Below are 18,116 nucleotides of genomic sequence, written 5' to 3' on the forward strand. Positions count from 1 at the left end.
TGGGGTCAGTCGTTTATTTCTCTCCATCATGTATGGGATCTACAATGGTATCAACATGGACTACGGGTCAGTCCTTTGGCAACAGCTTATTCAGAGTCTCTCCTCTACTTCCAGACACTCAAAGATCTCGTATGCTCGGTTCTGGACCATTAACACGAAATGGGTGATGGACAAGTACCACGTCCCCATTGTCGCTGGTGCTCCAATGTCTTCGATTGGTACCTTCCATACCACGAAGATCATTGTGTCGGATGCTTCCAAGTTTCCTTTCAACAGGTCTATCCCGGAAACGATGTATGGGGATGTTCCTGCTGATAGCCGGATTATCAGGACGTACAAGGAGTTCAAGCGTTCTGGTCCGAGGGATCTTACTCAGGAGATGTTGAAATCAATTCATGACGCCGACAAGCCTGCTCCAAGAGGCAAGAAGGCTGATAAGGGAAAACAGGTGGCCAAGGGGGCAAAAGGCCCATCTCCCAAGAAGAGGAAAACCACCAGGGCTGCTCAGTTTCCACAACAGAAGAGGAGAAAAACTCAACCGAGGTGAAAGCTGGTTATCGCTTCATCCTCAAGTGATTCTGAGGAACAGAGTTCTGATTCTGAAGGCTCTCCATGTGGTAACACTCCACCACGATCTCCAACCCCAGACGTTCATGTTTCTACTTCTCCTATTCCATCTCCTCATGTCACAATACCTATTTCTATTCCCCCATAACTTCCACCACTCAAATACCACCTACTTCCATCCCAGTACCACCACCAATCTTTACTGAAACAACAACCACCACCACTACTCAAGTAAGGACCAACGTATCTGATACGGGGGTTCATACTGACGTACCAAAATCCACCCCAGCACCCGAACCCACCCCAGCACCCGAACCCACACCCACACCCGAACACACATCCCAACCCGAACCTACCCATACTACCGAACCACCAGTTTCACCACCACCATCTTCTCCTGCTCACGCATCAGAGGAAGAAGAACCACTCCTTGGCGCGGAGAATATAACTTTTGTCTCGGTCTATTATAGTCCGTTTCAAGTACAGAGTGATGATGATGACGACGCTCATGTCACCAAAAGGCATCTCTAGGAGCTACATGACAAAATCGACTCGCTCATCGCCTCCTCTTCTACTTCTCAGTCATCCTTATCTGAAGCTGCAATTCAGAAAATTGTTTACGATTTTTCCAAAGCTCATCAAGCTTCCCTTGATTCAGCCACTACCGCCATAGATGCCTCCACCAAAGCCTGTCAGGCTGCGACCGAAAAAGTCGATAAACTATTTACTGATGCCTCTTCCTTGTTGAAGTCTTTACAGGAAAGTGCTGAAGCCACAAAAGACTACGCTGGAACCCGTCATCAACCAGTTGGCTACATCAGTCGCTTCTGAGCTGAAGTCGTTCGCTTCCCTCAGACAATCCATTTCTGAAGACAACTCAACTTTCAGAACTAGAATTGAAGAACGTCTCTCCAAGCTTCAAGAAGACTTGGCTGCCGAGAACACTCTAATGGATGTTCTTGCAAGAATAACTACAGCTCTGAAGGTCAAGAGAATTCAACTCTCCAACTCTCAACAGGACATTGAGTCTCTTCGATCTGAACGAGAGGTGGTTAAATCATGTGTTTCGGATGTCCACTCTGCTATCTCAAACATCCTTGAAGCACATGATCCAATTCTCAACTATACTGTGAGGCGTGACCTTGCAGAGAAGCTCGCTCCTGCCCTCGCTCTACTCAGCAAAATCGAAGGGCTCCTTGATTTCGTGTCCATTCCAAAACAAGGGGGAGATAAAGAACAAGTGTCTCAACCACCTCCTACTTCAATAGCAACACACACCACCAAACCTCCTCCAGTAGGCCAACCCTCCGGTTCCGGTGTGAAAGATAAAGGCAAAAACATTGCTGAGGAGAGTGAAGATGATGATAAAGAGACAATTGCCGACATTCTGAAGCGACAAAGTAGAAACAATGAGGCTGACGTCAGTGATCGTGTGACTCGAGAGGCTGAAGAAGCCGAACGTAAACAGAAGGAAGCCCACGACCTTCTTGAGAGCAGGAAAACTCTTTTTCCATCCTGGACTCTTGAGAGGCTGATTAAAGAATCCATTGACCCACCAAGTATCTTGTGGCTGGAACCTGTGATCTCTTTAGATCGTTCCAATACTGTCGACTCACGGTTTGACATGCCACTGACCCGAAAGGCGTTTATCTTTCATGCCTTTTCCAACGTTGCAGAGTTCCCTCATCCTCATCCATAGGTTGATCGGGACTTAATCGATTTTTATCAGAAGGCTGCTTAATCCCAATATCAGACTTGGAGAGCTCAGAAAATTGTCAACGTTCGGGTCCTGAAGCCGTACAGGGAAGGTAACTTCACCAATGTTCGCTTCAAGGTACTTCGGGGATCTGCCAAGACCGAACATGCCATCTCACTTGCAGATCTTCCCAACCTTAATCCCCATGATTGAATTATCTTGCACAACATCCTCCTCACTGACGAAGCTGAATATGGTCCGATCATCGACCATTTTAAGAGGATTCTCGTGTGCTACATCATGGAAGTTGCATTGATAGATCAGGAGATTGCGAGCGTGTTCAAGAAGAAACCAACCATATCTCCTGTTGGCTCTGCCAGTGATCTCAACTTGATGCAGATGGGGAAGATTGACCCAAAGCGAACTCGATCATGTTTACCAGGAATGAAGGACAGAAATGTCTTTTCGCCTTGGCAGACAAACATCTCTACACCACTGCCTGTTTGGAACACGTTTTGGGGATCATCCATCGATGTAAGCAGAACACAGCGGATGATGTTAAGTACTTTGATGATATCATTCAATGGTACATTCGGTTCAGACAGACTATCCTATCGCTGATCTCGCGTCTGTTTGATACAACGAAGAAAGTTCCCGCTGCTGGCCCAAGCAAGAAGAAGAAGCAGTCTCGCTCCAATTTGACGCAAAGGGGGAGATTGTTGGGTCGTGTTTTGTATTTTGTGTTGCGTCTATTGGGCTCGTTAGTTAGTCTAATATGTATCTCCGGTATGGGCCTATCCATCCGTGAGTTTTGTAGGGTTTAGTATATATAGGTGCTTGCATGCATCCTAGAACGAGACGATAGAAGAGTACGACCAGAGTTTTATTATTCAGCAAGTTTATCGTTCTTGTTTTTGTAACCCTATTATCCTCTACATCGGAAGTTCTTAGTCGAGCTCTGCTGAGGATTGAGTAATCTAATCATTCGACACATCTTGATTCATACTTGGGTTGTTTACTGTTTTTATATTCATCGTTTAACTGTTTCATAGATCTAATCGATCATCAAGTTTGTTTAATAACTTATTAGTTGTGAATCATGCTTACTTGGAAAAATGACAAAGTCACCCTTTACTAGTTCTTGTGCAAGGGGTGAAGGTTTGTTGGATCTAGTACACACAGATGTATGTAGACCCTTCAAAACTGCCACAAGGGATGCTAATCATTATTATGTGACTTTTACAGATGATTATAGTAGATCTGGTTATGTATACTTAATCAAGCATAAGACAGAGACTTTTGAAAGGTTTAAAGAGTTTAAACAAGAAGTCGGGAATCAATTGGACAGGAACATTAAGATGGTTCGATCCGATCGTGGTGGTGAGTATCTTAATACAGAGTTCCTCGACTATCTTAAGGAATGTAGGATTGTCTCACAATTGACACCTCTGAGGACACCACAGTTGAATGGTGTGGCTGAGAGGCGTATCGAACCTTGTTGGATATGGTTCATTCCATGATGAGTAGAGCTTCGCTACCAATCTCATTCTGGGGGTATGCCTTAGAGACTGCCGCCCATATCCTTAATCTAGTACCTACAAAGAAAGTTGACAAAACTCCTCATGAGATGTGGACTGGAAAAGTTCCTAATCTAGACCACATCAAGATTTGGGGTTGCGAGGCTTTCATGAGGCATGAGACTCACAATAAGCTCGAACCTCCAAGTGAGAGGTGTATTTTCATCGACTACCCACAAAAATCCTTTGGTTACCTCTTTTATAGACCCAGTGAGAATGTGGTCTTTGTAGCAAGGAGGGGTGTCTTTCGAGATCGAGAGAGAGAGAGAGAGAGAGAGAGAGAGAGAGAGAGAGAGAGTTCATAAGCCAAGGAAACAGTGGGAGGAAAATCGACCTTGAAGAAATTCAAGGGTCAAGTGGTGAAGGAACTTCAAAACCTAGCAGTCAACCTGAGGAGGAAACTCCTATTGATCCAATTGATGAGTCTGTACCTCTGAGGCATTCTACAAGGGTTAGGAATGCACCTGATCACTACTATGGTTTCCATCTTACTGCGGAAGGTGAGACACTTATCAGTGATGAGACACTAGTAAGTCTGGATGAACCTAACAAATATGGGGAAGCCATGGTAGGCTTCGAGTCTGCCAAATGGAAAGAGGCAATGGACAGCGAGATACAGTCCATGGATGACAATCAAGTTTGGAACTTGGTTCACAATGTACTAGGTCGTAAGACAGTTGGGTGCAAATGGATCTTCAAGAAAAAGACCAACATGGATGGTAATGTACACACGTATAAGGCACGACTGGTTGCAAAGGGCTTTTCTCAAACTCCGGGAGTTGATTATGATGAGACCTTTTCACCAGTAGCAAAGATTAAGTCCATTAGGGTCCTATTAGCCATTGTTACATTTCATGATTATGAAATATTGCAAATGGATGTCAAAACCACCTTCCTTAATGGAAGTTTGGCTGAAGATGTTTACATGTGTCAGCCAGAGGTTTTTTTCAGTACATAATACCCTAATAGAGTGTGTAAGCTTGAGAAATCCATCTATGGATTGAAACAAGCACCTCGCAGATGGAATCTTTGTTTCGCTGAGAAAGTCAAAGACTTTGGTTTTTCGAGGAGTGATGATGAATCTTGTGTATATGTCAAGGCTAGTGGGAGTATAGTTAGCTTTTTGGTACTGTATGTGGATGACATACTACTCATACGAAATGACATCCAACTATGCAGGAAGTTAAGTCCTGGCTTGGGAAGTGTTTCACTATGAAAGACCTAGGAGAAGCTGCCTATATTCTAGGGATAAAGATTCTGAGAGACCGGAGTAAAAGACTAATTGGACTTAGTCAGAGTACCTACTTGGATAAGGTGCTGAAGAGGTTCGGCATGAAAGATTCCAAGAAAGGAGAGTTACCTATCCAGAGTAACGCCAGATTGAGTAAGACTCAGAGCCCGAGTACTGAGGCTGAGATAGCAGAAATGAGTCGAGTACCTTATCCTTCCACTGTAGGCTCGATCATGTATGCTATGACTTGTACTCGTCCTGATGTAGCCTTTGCTTTGACCATGGTCAACAAATATCAGGGGAATCCTGGCAAGGCTCACTGGACCGCGGTAAAGAATATCCTCAAGTACCTACGGAGGACTAAGGACTGGGTCCTTACCCTCGGTAGGAGTGATGACTTGAGAGTTATGGGTATAGTGATGCTAGCTTCCAGACTGATAGGGATAATTTCCACTCTGAGTCAGGCTGGGTCTTTACCTTAAAGGGAGGAGCAATTTATTGGAAGAATTCCAAGCAGGAGACAGTGACTGTTTCAACTTGTGAATCAGAGTATATAGCGGCAAGCGAGGCAACAAAGTAGACTATATGGATAAAGAACTTCATTGGATACCTTGGAGTTGTACCGGCTATAAAGGAGCCTATAGAGATTTTTTGTGATAGTGAAAGTGCAGTTGCCTTAACAAAGGAACCAAGGGATCACGGGAGATCCAGACACATCGACAAAAAACACCTTTTCATCAGACATCGAATAGAAGAAGGACTCCTCGTGGCAAAGAGGGTATCATCGGATGAGAACCCGATAGATCCCCTCATGAAGGGACAGGGCAGGGCTAAGCATCTCCAGCATGCAAGGAGCATAAGGCTGAAGGATGATATTAGTTTTAGTACTTAGATATCTTTGAAATTTGTAAAGTGTAATTGACATTTGATGATGATTAAAAGTTGTATTTATTTATGAGTAAAGTGTTGTTATCCTTTGTCAATCGTTTACTATCATTTCATTTTGCATGTTTTGACTTCCAGAATAATTATGTTATGTTATTTCATATTATTCAAATTCTCCGCAATCGGTCATATGTTGGAAGTAGATATGAATTAAGACTATCATGGGTTGGCTTTTAGAGGTCTAAGATGTTGGACATAAGTGGTGCTACATCACTCATGAGTGCTCATAAGTTCTGAGTATTGGATTCAACCCACGCTCACTAGTATCACTTCATGGAATTTATCTTGAGTGATCGTGAGACGGTAATATCATACAAGTCTTCAAACCTAGAGATATGACTTGTTGCCTATGAGTTGGTTATACATTCATTGTACGAAAACGCATTGGTAACTTGATGTTATAAAATGTGCCTTTGTGTATGATTCAACAAGTATTAGAACAAGCATACGAGTTGAAGTTTATTTGTTCCTTCTAGGATTAGAAGCGATATCCGGGCCCCTCGATGATTTTGTGTTGACCCATGTATCGGGCCCTGTTAGAACTAACTTGATGTGTTCAATTAAGTTCTATGTCAAACAAATCAGAAATCGAGAAACAAACTGCTGGATAATAAGTAAGACATTGTTCCATGTATTTTTCCGGGTGATATCTAGAACAGAGGATTATATGATCACTTATCTTAAATGGCATATCATCATCATCTCAGTTCCAAGAGACCTTGAAAGAGCTACGATTGCTGATCGGTTCCTGAAGTCATACTTGCAGTTATCGTTATTAGACTTATCCAAGTGGGAGACTGTTGGATACGGTGTCTAAGTGCATAACTGTTTCTGGTATGTACTTGACCCGGTTTGGCATGGTCCATTTGGGTTGCATGGCATCATGCATTTGGACAGACTAAAATGAGAGAAATAACACTTAAGGTTTATTAATATATTATAAGTTCTAATATATTAATAGTATTATTTAATTAGTATTGATCAACAATTAATTTGGAATTAATTAAGTGATAAAAAAGGTGACTAATTAAATATATGGGTTGATTGTGTAAATCATCCATACTTGTATCGTGGGCTAATTGCTCTATGGATTATCAACTTGGGCTAAGACCCATAGGATGCTCCATGGGTGCTCCATGGAGGTGTAAACCCATGGATCATGGAGGTGAAGAGTCATGTCACATTAGAGTTTACATGGTGTAACCCTAATTGTAAAAAACTATATAAGCAACATAAAGTTCACCAAAATCGGCCACTAGAAAGAATAAAGAGGGCTTGCCGATTTCTAAGTGTTCTTCATTTCTCTCAAAGCTATTCCAATAGCATTTGGTGTTGTGTGAGACATTTGAGGCATCACACTTGGGGTGCTAGACTCACAAGGTTTTCAAGGAATCCAAACTACTATAGGGTATGTTTTCTAGCTTACTTTTATGTTTAAAAGTTCCCCATGTATGCAAGATAGGATTATGAACATTGGAAAATCAATTTTGCATGTATCTTAGTCAAACATAGATCCAAGGTTTCTAGGGTTGCATGAACACCTTAGGAGTGTTAGATTGCTCAAAACCCTACAACTCCGTCTATAGAAGAGATATCAAAAGGATTTATGTGGGTAGCCGATGAAAATACAAAACTCACTACGAGGTTAGAGCTTGTCGTGAGTCTCTCGTCTTACGAAAGCCTCGCAACCCCAAACCTTGATATGTGCCAACGAGGGAACCTTCCCTGTCTAGATTTCGTGAGGTGTTTTGGTAACCTTCTTAGTTGGGACTAGATTAAGGATATGGATGACAGTCTCTAAGACATACCCCCAGAATGAGATAGGTAAAGAAGCTCGACTAATCATGGAATGAACCATGTCCAACAAGGTTCTATTGTGCCTCTCAGCCACACCATTCAGCTGCGGTGTCCTAGATGGCGTCAATTGTTAAACAATTCCAAATTCCTTAAGATAGTCGTGGAACTCAATACTAAGATACTCACCACCTCGATCGGATCGGAGCATCTTTATCTTCCTGCCCAGCTGATTCTCCACTTCTTGTTTAAACTCGTTGAAGTTTTCAAAGGTTTCTGACTTATGCTTGATTAATTAGATATACTGATATTTTCTATAATCATCAGTAAAAGTCACATAGAAGTGGTTAGCATCCGTTATGGCAGACCTGAAGGGCCCACACACATCGGTGTGTATGAGATACAACAAATCCTCACCTCTTTCACAAGTACCAGTGAAAGGTGACTTGGTCGTCTTTCCAAGTAAACACGATTCACATGTGTCATCCGAATTTACGTCAAATGACTCTAACACTCCATCCTTTTGGAGTTGGGCTATGCGCTTATTGTTGAAATGTATAAGACGACAATGCTACAAGCATGCCTTATCCAAATCAGTGGACGACTCAATACGCAATACATGATTTCCTAAGTTTTCTATAACCGTCACAATTTCATTTACACGATTACAAGGAAATGCTTCAAAATAAAACTTACCATTATAAAAAGCATTAATAGAACCAATTTCATTATTAAATGAAAATCTAAAACCTTGTTCATATTCCCGTGCTCCACATCCCTACTTCTTTTTAGACCTTGCAAATTAGGACAAGTATGAAAACCACATCCTGTATCAAGTACCCAAGAATTAGCATGTGATGAGTTATTAGAATGAATAGTATAAATACATATGAAGGCGGGCTTTATCTTCCCATAATTAATGTCCTGAAAGTACTTAGGGAAGCTTCATTTCCAGTGCCTTTTTCATGACAATGGAAGCACTCTGCTTCCTTTGGATTGGAAGAGGGAGCAGCAAAATGACCTTTGGACCCACTAGAAGAGGCTCCATCATGAGACTTTCCCTTGTAATTCTTTATAGGAGCTTTCATTTTCTTCCCTTTACCATGTCCAATTGCCAAGACTGGGGCAACAGTAGTAGGAGTAGGTACAACAGATTTTCCTTTCAAACTACTTTCAACAGTTCTGAGAAGGCCTTAAAGCTTGCTTAGTGTGGCTTCCTCATTGTTCATATGATAAGTCATTCAAAAATGATCATAACAAGAAGGTAAAGAGTGTAGGATAATGTCGATAGCCAACTTCAGCAAGCGGTCCACATATCTTTGTATCTTCTGTAAGTGGGCTGTGATGGACTCTCCATCCTTCATTTTGGTTGTTATCATGGAGGAAATGATTTCATACCTTTCCTATCGAGCACTTTGATGGTACCTTTCCATCAAGTCTTGGTGCATCTAGAAAGTATAGTGGTCCTCATGGGACTTTTGGAGTTCAACTGTCATAGTGGCAAGCATGACGCATGACACCTTTGTCGTGTCCTTATGATGAGCCCTATATTCAACAATTTCTTCAGGAGTAGCAGTCGCATCATCAACCTTCTTTAGCTCTTTATCGAGGACATATTCCTTATCCTCGTAAAGAGTGACCATCCTTATGTTTTGAATCCAGTCATTAAAATTCAACCCATCAAAAATCACCCTACCGCATAAGGTCATGAGGGAGAAAGAAGCGGAAGGGTTAGTTTGGGCATTGAAACAAGTTTGGAGCCTAAGGCTATAGATGAATTTTTTATGAATGCATGAGCCGAGGTTTCAGGGATAGGTTTAGTGTCAACTTTGAGTCCTAGACCTGTGAACTTGTGAGTTGTTAGAGACTTTGAAAAGTTACGAGGTCTATGACTGATACGAGGTTTCTGAAAGGTATGTGAGTTTTGACAAGTACAGGTTCTTTGAAAAATACGAGGTTGGGCTTAAGAAATCCCCTTTTGATGAAAATCAGATGAGTGTCTTTGAGCACTTGCCCTGACATTGTTTCTAGTCAGCGGTCTGAAGGATATGGGATTATGTTTAGGACCGGTCTGATGATTAGATCTGACATTTTTGCCTTTACTTTTTGAGTCATAGTGCCTTGTCACAGTGTGTGCACGTGACTGTTTCCTAGGATGTGTCATTGCAAGAGACTGATGAGATTTGATATTGGTTGGTATATGTAAGATTCCTTTCCATTTTCGGTTGTCTAAGGAATAGACTATAAAACCATTGCTACGAAACGACTTTACTTGCTTTTGGGTTTTATCAGATTTCTTTGAAAATGTTTGAGGGACTGTACATTCCTTTTTGCTTGATTTTCTGACAGTCGAGATTTTAGAGAGATAGTTTGAAAAAACTGGTTTTTCTGGACTCTTGGAATTTGAAACATTGACTTGTCTTTTCGAAAAAGATTTTCTTCCTTTTGTTATCGAACTGATGTTCCCTTTTAAAAGCCATTTTTGCCAAACCACAGTTAGTGAGATTCAATTGCGGTTTCTTTGAATCCTTAGATTGTTTTTGAAAACAAGGACTTGACTCATCTGAGCTAGATGGTTCAAGATTCTGGGAACATTGACCGTATTCAAAGTTTTTTATGAGCAATTCATGATGAATTGGCTGAAGGATTACTGAACTTTTGACTGGTGAATGCGGTAGGGATGATTGGACTACCACAGAGTAAGATTGAGTTGTGGGACACTTTATGAGAGACAGTTGGTCAGACTTTGGTGTAGGATTATAGTCGGCAATACTGCGATCTGAAGGCAGTGAAGGAAAGTTTGTGAAGTCTACTGGGTCTTCCATAAGAATTTCTTCATCACAAATAGATGACACCTGAGAGTTGGGATTAATTGTGCCAATGACTGGTTTTTGATCACAAGTGTGATCTGAGGATTCAGGAAGAATTTCCTCAATGACACAATTATTGCTTAGATCATGCATGCGACCAAAGTGCGCTTTGATATCCTCAGGGAAGGTTTTATTATTGACAGGCTAATGGAACTCTCGATTCGGAGGGACATAGGGACGGTCCTTGTTAAACCGAGGTGATGAGTCCTCTGCGATATTGTACCCATTGGACCAACCCCAATTATATGTGTTATCTATGGTTCCATTGTTCACAAGATTTTCAATAGTTTCACTTTCATTGAACAGTTTTTCTATTAAAAGATTTAAACGTACAATTTCACTCTGAGCTAAATCTCTTTGGTTCAAATCTATTTCTAATTGTTTTTCACTTAACATTCTTGCATCTTTCTCTAACTCTAAGTCGTTTTCTAACATAGCTACTTTGAATCTTTTGTTATCCATTCATCCTCTTAAATGAAACATCTCTTGGGACGCTATATTCTTCTCATCTAGAGCTTTGTTATAGTCTGTAAGGACGGCATCACATGTGTCATTAATATTGTCTATGAATGATTGACAGTCATGCATGCTATAATTTAGAGTTTGGATCATGAGTTTTACCTGTTCGACGATGCTTAGAGTCCCATCCTCTGCCATGTAGTAGTAGTTCTTTTCCAGCTTCGTAGACCCATCATCATCCGCAGTTGCCAACATGCAAATCTTGCCTTTTCCCTTGACGTTGCTGATTTCTTCATCTTCATCTCTAGATGACCAAACTTGATGGCCCCTCTTTACATGGGCTACGTATGCCCTTGCTTTTTCCTTTTCTTCCAATTCTTGAGCCATTCTAAGGTAGAATGCTCTATCTTTGACTATGTTAGCTTTGCAGTCTTTTGCAAAGTGATTCTCTTTGTTGCACTTGTGACAGATTACAACATCATTTTTATCTTCTGACGAGGTACCGTTGTCAGTTGGATTGATGGGCTTCAGTGCCTCTTTGGGTTGAGTAGTCTGAGGTTGCGGTGGTGGGTGAGGATTTTTGGGATATCGAGAGTGATTATTGAAGTTACGGTTGAATGGAGGTTTGTTAAACTGCTGATTTTTACGAAAAGAAGGAGGTGATAGCCGGTTGAACTATTGGCTAACAAGAGCAATAGCATTCTAAAATTCTTCTTCATCATCATACTATGAGTCAGCTTCTTAATACTGCGGAGGATTGTCATACGAGGGATAGTAAGATTGAGTATTTGGAGCTTCTGCTATGAGAGCAAGTGGTCCTCTGAAGTCAGCACATTCTTTGAGTAAAGTGGATTTTTGTGCTTGCTGTTCACTGTAGAGCTTGTAGAGAGATAAAGAATGGATCTTTTTGTCTCCTTAGACTGTCATCTTAGCAGTCGTCCAGTGTCTTCCCAAACCATTGAGAAACTGAAGATTTGTCTCATGGTTGCTTCGGACCTCGCCAGCATCAGATAACTTAGTGACAATCAGCGTGAACCTTTTGAAGGAGTCTTCCAAACTTTCGCCAGTATGAGCTTTGAAATTGTTGAACTCATTGAGTGTGGTTGTGAGCTTCTTATCTTGATCTTGTTCTGTGCCCTTATGTAAGTTTTTGAGAACATCCCATATCTCTTTTGCTGATTTGCAGTGTATGATAATGTCGAAGTTGTCAGGAGCAACTCCACAAGAGATTTCATAAAAAGCAACAACATCACTTTCCATTTTATCAAGATCGTCTTTGGTGGGACGATTCATGGCTGGTTGACCTCCTCCTAGTATGGTTGTGGCACCGTCGGTTTGAACGGGTGTAGGAACAGGGACATGTGGCCCTTCTTCTACAGATCGGCATACATCTCTTCCATGCCTCCTTAGTATCTTTCCATCCTTTGAGACCAGTGATGATATTTGTTTGCCACCAATATTGGGGCTCTAATAAAACCACCAACACTGTTGGAAACGTTGAGAGATAATGCTTGTTCCATACTTCATTGTTTTTAAAAATTTGGTTTTTTTTGGAGAAATGAGCTTTAGTGGTATAGAAGGCCTTTTGAAAATCAGAGTTTTGCTTCAAAAAGCAACCACTTTGGCTCTGATACCAATTGTTGAGAGAGAAAACTTGAGTCACACTTGAAAAACGTTATAACAAGTCATAATGCGGAATAAAGTTTAACTCAAAAGGATCATTAAAGCTCAACAATAATAATAAGTTAGAGTTAAAAGGTTAGAAAGTTAGATGCGGAAATATAAAAGACAACAAATATTATATCAAGTACACAGTTACATTGATTCTTAACAAGGAATGAAATCAGACCAAGTTAGTAAGTGAGATCAAACTTAGTGATTAGGTCTAGAAAGACTTGCTCCGAAGAGAGATTTCTAATAGTTAAGATTATATTTAAGTGATAAGTAAGAACGAAGTAAGAAGAGTAATAAGAATCAAGATGCGTAAGAGATGTGTATTTGATTGAGAAAGAGAGAACTCTATTTATGGAGTCTCGAAGATTACATACAGTCTAATATGTTAAGAGTTGCCATGCAGGGCACATTGGATAAAAGAAAGTACTTAATAGAAAAATAAGTATAAGACTAAGACTAAGAGTTGATGACTATGACTACGGTTTGCTGTACTTGATTGCGGTGTTGAGATTGACTGCGATACTTGAAGACAGCTTCGAATCTCTTTTAAGTTTAAGAGGGTCACTTATATGTTTCAACACTCGACTTCTTGCTTGAACTATGTTTTGGAGATCATAGAGTGATGCAAGGCAAATGATGCAGCTGCAAAGAGGTGTTATTCTGATATGATATAATGGCATATTGCTGCTCGGAGTTCATTGCTCAGTATCATGCCCAAGATCTTCAAGACACAAAAACAAACACAATCATGAAGAGTCTCCTTCCTCAATTGACACAAAGGAGGAGATGGGGTCATTGGATTGCGTCAATTGTAATTATTTTATATAGTCCATTTTATGTAACGGGTTAGGCCTATCCACACGGTGTCTTTAATGATTAGGGTTCAGCTATAAATAGTGCATGCATGCATCGTGATTAATGTCGATGTTCTTGTAACCCTACTATGTCTTTACAGTAACAATTATTTATCGAGTTCTTCTAAGGCAGAGATTATTAATCATTCGACACAACTTTGATCATTGTGTTCTTTGTTTATGATTCAATTACATGTTTGAAATATGTCAATCTACTCATCTTAATTCTAACAAATATTATTAGAAATATTACCAATAATTATGAACTTGGACACCTTTTCCAATAGTCTCCTACTTGGACAAGTCATCGACTATATGAGGTCTAATACTCTCAAATAATCAACAGTGAGTATGACATCCAATGCAACTATTGAATTCTTATTAAAAAGAAGAAACAACCCTTAGATAAGGGATCAATTATTCCTTTGCTCTAAAAGATATATATATATATATATATATATATATATATATATATATATATATATATATATATATATATATATACGAAACTAATACATGGAAAGGGGTCAATATCAATTTTCAAGATTATGTTTCCCGATAAAGACTTTTGATGACAACAACATACTACTATATTGAACACATCAATTTATTTACGGCTTGAGCAATTACTTAGATGTCAACACCAAATCATCGAGGGATCCATAAGTATAACTTTTCTTATTACAGAAGAAGGAACCAATAAACTTTGAATACATGGTTTCTATTTGCTCATCATGTCAGACATGGACATACTTTGTATTACTCCAGTTACAGGCAACGTTGGAGTATACCAATGCATAACAAAATTGTAGAGCAAAAACCTCATGTATATCTGTTTGAAGAATAAGAGATATTATCATCTTAGAATTACTTTCAACTTTATCCATGAAGTATTCTCTAAGTGTGGGTTACTCCAATACTTAAATCTCCATTAAGTAATCATGAGTGTTAGTTGCAATCTTTTTGCTATGTCCAATCACCACGGACAACCAACTAATACTCCATGACAATCTTAAATCACTAATTACTTCCAAGAGTATGACCTACTATGGATGGTTTGAGTAAAATACTCAGGAAATGGTTCCAAAGATGCAAAACAAAACACGATAATAAACTAATGAAATGATTAATCTCCATCATATATTAACATCTCCAATTAATAATTGCCAAATCGTATAAAGACTTATGCTCCTTAAGTTCCCAAATCTAAAACAAAATAAACTAAATATACTCGAGCCAATTTATTTGTAAATCTAATTCATTTTTGGCTTTTCATGAGAATTAAACTTGGGTAGGGACATTGGCTTAAGGAATGGACCGTTAAGGTTTTCTTCCGATATGAATGCATTGACTATGATGTATATGCATTCGATTAACTAAAAAATGTGATGGTAATTAATGAGTATACTCCATGTAATCTTGTGTAATCTGGGTTCCTTACTCAAGTTAAATTTACTCTTATAGTCACAAGAAAGTTCAAAAGGGCCATCAATGATTAAATTTAACACTAACGCCACTAATGAATCTCTTTTACTCATAGTTTTCCTTTGTAGTCTAACTAACTACAATATACTCCAAGTTGTTTGTTAAACCCATTATGGTGTATTACTTGGTACTCTTCCAAGCTACTACTTCACCATCCACTACAAGCACAAATTCCGAATGCGTACGAAATTGTCTCTATTAGCATGGAACTTAACATCAGTGTAAATTTTACATTGATCTCTTCCATACTAAAAATAACATCTCCTTAGTCTTCCTAGGACACTTAAGAATGTACTTGATTTCGATTCGTCGATTCATGCCAAATTGATATTATTTGTCCTGTCATGGCTAAGGTGTATAGGTCATCAAATCTAGTACATGTCATGACATATATGATCGATCCCATATAAGAATCAAGTGGGACTCAACTCATTTCCTCTATCTAAATTATATAAATAGGGCATTATCATTTTTCAATGCCATTCCATGCTTTTGGAGCAGGGACTCTTTTGGAGTTTTTCATCTTGAGTTTCCTCAAGATTCCATGTAGTTTGGCTTAACCTATGAATCAATCAAATCTATCTACATTGATCCTTACATTCAATATGTATGCTTATTCTCCTATGGTTTCATAGCAAAACAATATCCAAGCTAGTCATTTTCAAAATGAAGACATCATTTCCTCTGAATCGTACATTATCCATATATAATACAAGGGTGATAACAATTCTCCCACTAACTTTGATATATATATATATATATATATATATATGTGTGTGTGTGTGTGTGTGTGTGTATGTATGTGTATGTGTGTGGATTATCTTCATTCCTTGAAATTCAAACTCTTTAAATTCTCTCATTGAAACAAGATTCCAATCGTGAGATGCTTGTTTCACTCCTTAACTGAACTTCATAAGCTTACACACCCTTCACATCCTATCTTGGTTTGAATATGTGTTTTTTCCTATCCAAGCTTATCATCTTCTTGAAGATCTACTTTCAATTAACAGTTTTAAGGCCAAGTTTTTGATCAAACAAGCTCTAAAAATACATGGATGGAATCTCAGCCTCCATGGTGTCCTTAGGGCCTGCTATAGGTTCTGATAGTTGGTATACTTTGATTGTTATCTACCAGTGACTCATTTAACTCTTTGACATATATGTGTGTGTGTGTATATATATATATATATATATATATATATATATATATATATATATAATGTCCTCTATCAAATCTATAAGTAAGAGGTGGAGTCATTTTCCCCAATATGTATTTTAATTTTGAATTAAGTGCTAGAGCCAACTTTAGGTTCTTTTTTGGTTGACTGATAAAGCTTATCAAGATCAATATAGCTCCCACCATCCCTTTTGGATGTTAACTCCCTCTCTCGAAAGATGACTCTTCGATCAACAAACTCTTTGTTCTTAGAGTGTTTTTTTTAAACTACACAAAAGGCTTGTTGGGATATCCAACAAGATAACTCCTCTCTTTTCTAGGTTCTAGATTTTTGTGACATCCCCGTTTTCATGGCCAGAAAAGACCGATTCTATTGATGCTTTATAAAAATCAGAGTATCTCTTTTAATCAAAAGGTTGCGAAATTTGGTCCCATTAAAACATGATAAATACGTTATCAGAGCAGTTCCAAAGAAATGTATTTTTATTCCTTTTAAAACATTTGGGATGTCATCTTCAATACAGAAACATAAGCATAAACAGAACTTACATTCATTTACACTAGTGATCTATATCTCCTTAATCTCTCAGTGTAATGTAACTTCACATCGTCACCTGTGATACAAGTAAACTGAGTGGGTCAAGTTGGGAAACCTGGTGAGTACATAGGGTTTTCAACCCAAAATAATACAATTATTATGTTTAATCATCAAACAATTAAGCCAATTACTCATCCCCATTATCTTCTTTATTCCTAAGTACCTTCCCTAAGGATTTATCCTAAGGGTCATCTCCTACATCATATTTACCTCGCATCTCCTTACATCGCATTTCCTTATATGTTTGTTTCTAAGGAATCTCTCTCAGGATCATCGCCTACATCACATAGACAATATTGACTCAGGGATTACTCCCTCAATACGCGCCCAACAAGGGTTAGGGTATCATTGCATGAATATGTAGTTACTAATGGGTTTTGGTCGTAAGACATCCTATGTGCTCATACAAACCCTAATGCTTGGATCTAGGTTTCTCTATTGTACATGCTTTGAATCCAAGACTATAAACCCTAATTCTAGCATATGGAAATCGATATTAACATATAATTAGGTTTAAGATATTACCTTGATTGTTATGTATCAATAACAATCTGAATTCCTCCTTTGAATTGACTTTGGAAGGCTTAGAGTCACAAGTGTCACTCCTTTAATGGTTCACAAATACCATAAGCAAGAGGATGAAGAGGAGAGAGGATGGAGGCTTCCCAAAACGTGTTCTAACCCTAGAAAAGAAGTACCCCGTTTTTGAGCCTTAAGGGTTCTATATATAGTGAGGCTGTTAGGGTTATCTAACAAGGAAACCCTAATTTGGTTGCTTAAGCCCTAAGCAACCCATAGACTCCTTTAATCAAGACCATGGACGATTTCCTTATGGGTTTCCCCATAGAATTCGTCCACCTCTTGATTCAAGGCAATCCATGGCCCAAATTTCAATTATCCTATAATTACAATTCCAGTCCCTTAAGTTTAATTAATCTCTTTTAGTCACAAAACTAATTACCAATTAATTATTGACTAATATTAATTAAACAATATGATTTCTCCTTTAATATATTATTCCCATAATATATTAATAAATCATATTTAATCCTTTCTCTCCATAATTCATCCTATCAAGTTGCTTTGGTGAAGGCAACCCAAAAGGACCATGCACCATCGGGTCAAGTTCATACCAAAATAGTTATGGACTTAGACACTAATCCAACAGTCTCCCACTTGGATAAGTCTA

This window comes from Lactuca serriola, chromosome 3 (genome assembly GCF_051521515.1).
Source record: "Lactuca serriola cultivar US96UC23 chromosome 3, Lser_US96UC23_V15, whole genome shotgun sequence".
Taxonomy (NCBI): Eukaryota; Viridiplantae; Streptophyta; class Magnoliopsida; order Asterales; family Asteraceae; genus Lactuca; species Lactuca serriola.